This window comes from Bidens hawaiensis, unplaced genomic scaffold (genome assembly GCF_021521415.1).
Source record: "Bidens hawaiensis isolate Kalapana, Puna unplaced genomic scaffold, B.hawaiensis_p1.1 tig00037713_1, whole genome shotgun sequence".
Lineage (NCBI taxonomy): Eukaryota > Viridiplantae > Streptophyta > Magnoliopsida > Asterales > Asteraceae > Bidens > Bidens hawaiensis.
Genome location: NW_027505502.1, coordinates 20,473 through 25,364, shown reverse-complemented (window position 1 = coordinate 25,364; position 4,892 = coordinate 20,473). Strand labels below are relative to the sequence as shown.

Genomic DNA, 4,892 nt, shown 5'->3' with positions numbered 1-4,892 from the left:
ATAAAATAGATCCAAGTATAACGAGAATAATCGTCAATAAAGTTAACTACATACTTCATACCTAATATTGACGTTTGTTTGATGGTAAGAACATCTGAATGAACAAGTTCAAGTGCTGCTACTGTTAGATAACTGGAAGTTGGACAAGGTTGTTGACTTGCCTTTCCAAATTGACACCTAGAGCACACTGAGTCGCTGTCAATTTCAGTTTTAGGCAATCGGATCACTAGATCCCTTTCCATTATTAACCTCGGTTTTTCATACCCCGCATGTCCCAACAGTTGATGCCACAATTCTACATTCTTGCTACCTTTTGTCTTTTTAATGTTAGCCGACTCAGCATTAAGTACATACATCGTCTCAGTCTTGCACCCTTGAAGAATAAGAACTGATGAAGTTTCAAACTCTTTGAACACTTTGACATCATTAGGCTCAAACAAGACAGTGGCCTTCATCGGTCATCTATGGTACTGAAGTTAAATTCTTTCTCATATTTGGGGAATGGCAAACGTCTTTAAGAGTTAACTTGGCCTTCTTGTTACCCGATGGATAGACAACACCACCGATATGAGCAATAATATGTTTAGAATCGTCTACAATCACCACAACATGACTGCCACCGTATTAATTCGGATTGTGTAATCGTTCTTTGTTTCAGTTAAAAGATGGGAGCAACAATAATCCATGATCCAATAATCCAACTTATTCTTCTTGTTTTCGGCTATGACTTTGAGTGCATAAACCTCCTCTGTGTGAACTAGATATGCTTCCATGTCCCAACCTTCTTCTTGTTCAACAGTGGCTGCATTGCCTTCTTCGACCGGTTCGGAATCGTAGTTCTATGCCGTGTGGCCACGCATTCCACATTTATAACATTTAAACGTGAACTTCTTCTTTCTTTTCTTATTCCCGGTTATCATTACTATTTTCTTTCTTTTCATATTCCTGGTTCTTTCTATCATGTTAATTTTGAACCTTGGTTTGGTCGTTAAACCGGCTGGAACCTTGTCCTTGAGAGCTCGATCGAAACCGTCCCTTTCCTTTACCCGCATACAAGGCCTCAACCTCTGATTTTGAAGACGACCCTGTAGACAAACTACCCATTGGTTTGGCTTGAGCCTCTTGGCTAGCCAACATATTCTCGAACTCACCGAGGGAAAAGCTTTGTGGTTGCGCTTCTAAACTGCGCCTTCAACCCATGATTGATGATGCGTTTCATCCAGGGTTCACCGATTTTTGCTTCCGGGTCAAGTTCTCCGATGTCTCTACACAAAGTTTTCACTTTGTGAAAGTATTGCAACCGTCATATCCCGCTGATTCACTGAAAACAGTTCGTTCTCGAGCAACTGAATTTTGGCATAATTCTTTTTCGAGAACAAATCTACCAGAAGATCCTAGGCTTCCTTTGGAGTCTTTAAACAACTTATGTGATACCGTAACTCGTCTTCTACGGTTGTTTTTAGCACAAACATCGCCTTTCCCGACTTAATCTTTCACTTTCATAAACTACCATTGGGATCTTCATTTGCTGGTTGCACCGTCTCACCCCCATTTACAACCTCCCACAGGTCAACCTCCCATAGGTCTTGACCCTGTAAGTATGAACTAATGCAGGTAGTCCATGAGTTGTAATGTTGATTGTTGAGTTTCTTTACACAACCAACTAGTTGAAGATTCTTGACGGAAACCTTGCTCTGATACCACTTGTTAAACACAAAATGGAAATCACACTCAAATGGAAAACGACTACTGTATATAGAGAATTGACACACTAACAATTTGCTCGAAAGCTTTTCTGTATATTGAAAACTAGTAATTAAAAGTGATGCATTACAATATGATTCAAAATGAAATACATAGGATACAAATGACCCCAATAAACGAGTAACTCATGACCCATTACTTTAGTATAAAACATGAAACTAACTACCCACTATAAAACAAAATAACATGTGATAAAAACAAACTACTTGAAGAACAAGCAGCTGACTCCACAACCAGCTGAATGTTGACTTTTCCAACATCTTACATATCCGATAGTTCTCAATTAAATGTCTTTTATAGCTTGATGAATTAATACACATTAGTAATGTGTCCTATACTCGATGCCTTCAACAATAATTCCACTTAAACTTCCACCCACTCCTGATAGTCGCACCTTCAATGTCAATTGATCTTCTAACTTTTCTAAGGGTTTTGTCAACATGACCTCCATCCAACCATCATACCTTTCTTCCACCCAACTTTCTAGGTCATACGCGAGGCCATCGCTTTTCATCTCAAGTCCTTCCTGATCACTCGTGCGCTTTATTGTTGATGTATATCTTGAAGACAGATTCATATGCACAAGAACTTTACCTAGAAGACAATGACCCAAGCCGTACTCTGATGTGAGCAAACAATTATCATCCGGTTGTTTGTTGTGTTGAAATTTGAATACAAGATAGCATGCGTGGGTAATATGAGGTGGGAACATTTGAAACTGAAGTGTACATGTGAAACTGTAGGAAGATGCATATCCTAGAATTTTCACCTCTGGGAACCTGTTGATGTATAAATATTACTCACAATTCATAAAACAAATGGATAAATATATAAAACTCTAGTCTCATTGAGGGATTGAGAACCTGGATTGGTCATATTGGAATAAAGCATCTAAATGTTCGTATTCAGTGAAATCTTCTAAGATTTGTGTAGCTGATAGCATTGAGCATATTTGATCGTTTGACTTGTTCAAGGAAAACCACTGATTAACAGTTTAAATTGTCAGATTGAGTATAACAATTTTATGTAAATAATGTTTTATCTTAGGAAGAGAAGAATTAATAAGATGATGGTATTACCAATTGGCCATTATCACAAATGAAACCCTCACACATACGGAGGTACAGCTCCTTTTTGTTTGTGTAATTTAAAGGCTTGTCCGACCTTTGAATATAGCGTTGATAACGATTTGGCAACTTTTTATTCCAATACTCATCGTCAATTTTATTATCTTCACTTGATATCGATATACTCTTTATACGTGTGGTTTCTTCGTGCTGCATCTGTAAGTTAAAATACAAATTTATATGGTGACTACTTCACAAGCATATATTAAAATGGTCTTTTTCCAAAATTTATACACATTTCACACTTGAGATGTTAACAATAAATATGCAATTACATTTTATGTGTAAATTAAAATGGAGACTAGCAATTAATCAGGATTAATCGGATCGGACTTTAGTGTATAATTTTCATATTTATACACACACACACATTTTTATATGTAATTTTTAGTTTTATATATACACATAAACATTTTGTCCGGAAATTGGGCAGAATCTCATTGGAAACTGCTAAACTTGATCGGAATCTCATCGGAAACTGTCGATTTTGGCCGGAACCTCACTATAATACGCCGACTAAGTCTGATTAATCAAGATTTTGGCCGGATTTGACCATTGACCGACTAACTGGCCAACTAGCCCAAAATTAATCAGTGAGGTGGGGACTAGCGATTAATCGGGGATTAATCGGCGCCTAGTCGTGATTTTTACAACACCGCGTACAACGACTATGTTTGGGTGTGGAAATGACAATCAAATCATGCATAATTAGTTAATTAGTTATTAACTTACCTGAATTTCAAGTGCCTGTTCAAGCTCTTTCTTCACATCATTCATCCCAGGTCGCTCTTTTCGATCCAGCAGGCATCTATATGCGATTGCTGAATATTTGCTCACGACGTCTGGGTGCATTTGCTCCAATAAACTAGGATCAATAAGTGTTTCCAATTTGTTACCAAGGTAGTGTTCTTTGATCACTCCAGCATGGAACAGCAATTGTCCATCCTTGTCAGTATCGGTGCACATCCTCCCACAAAGAACTTCAAACAGAAGCATTCCGAAAGAATAAACATCAGATTTTTTGGTCACGGAACCAGTCATAATGCATTCTGGTTCCACATACCCCATTGTGCCACATGCATTGGAAATAAGGGTAGTTCTGCCAAAACCAGTAGAAGTGGACTTGGACAATCCAAAGTCCGAAATCTTTGCAACCCACTTGTCATCCAGCAATATATTCGAACTTTTTATATCCCTGTGGATTATGGCATGATGATTTGGAAGACAATTGTGTAGGTAATCTAGTCCACGAGCCGCACCACAAACAATTTCAAGTCGTTGCAGCCACGTAAGAATGTAGTGCCTATTGCTACAGGTTATATACCGATCCAGACTCCCATGCTCCGCGTATTTATAAACAAGAATCTTCTCTAATCCCTCATCACAATACCCAACAAGTGCGATGAGGTGTTCATGATGTAGATCCGAGAGCAATTGAATCTCAGTCCCAAACTCCTTTGACCCTTGTCCGTGTCTCGCATCCAACTTCTTTACAGCAACCTTCATATATTTTCTATTGATTAAGAGGTTCCCTTCATACACCGGACCATATCCACCACTTCCAACTACATTCTGGAAATCGTTCGTTGCCTCCTTTATCTCTGCTAAAGGCATTCGAAGGCCTCTCCGCCTTTCCATTCGTGAAAGAAAAAACACGGAGAAATGGGAACAAGAGTTTAATATTTTGTAATGTGACACTGATTACCATCCCATGACTTCTATAAATGATGTATCAAATCACAACCTTGGCAATTTATTATCTTTTTTTTTTTATTAAAAGTCTAATTAAAGTGAAATATTAAACATAGTTTTAAAATACCGGTCAACACGCAACAGAATATCATTTTTAGTGCTAGTGGATGCAATGGTACAGCTATATCACCACATGGGTTGCATTCGCAATTACAATAAATATATACCATGTTGCATCATGAATTTGTTTCTAACAATTATATATGGTTGTTAAATAACAATTGACTTGATGAAAATGTTAAAAATAAC

At 37.8% G+C, this 4,892-nt stretch overlaps 1 pseudogene across 1 annotated transcript; it reads right to left on the bottom strand.

The window, feature by feature from the left end:
- Positions 1-1,576: 1,576 nt before the first annotated feature.
- On the bottom strand, positions 1,577-4,634 carry LOC143613558 (putative receptor-like protein kinase At5g59700 pseudogene; annotated as a pseudogene). Its single transcript, XR_013150137.1, has 2 exons — positions 2,628-4,634; positions 1,577-2,543 (listed from the first exon to the last, which is right to left on the bottom strand). The product of XR_013150137.1 is annotated as a putative receptor-like protein kinase At5g59700 pseudogene (transcript).
- Between the last annotated feature and the right edge of the window lie 258 nt (positions 4,635-4,892).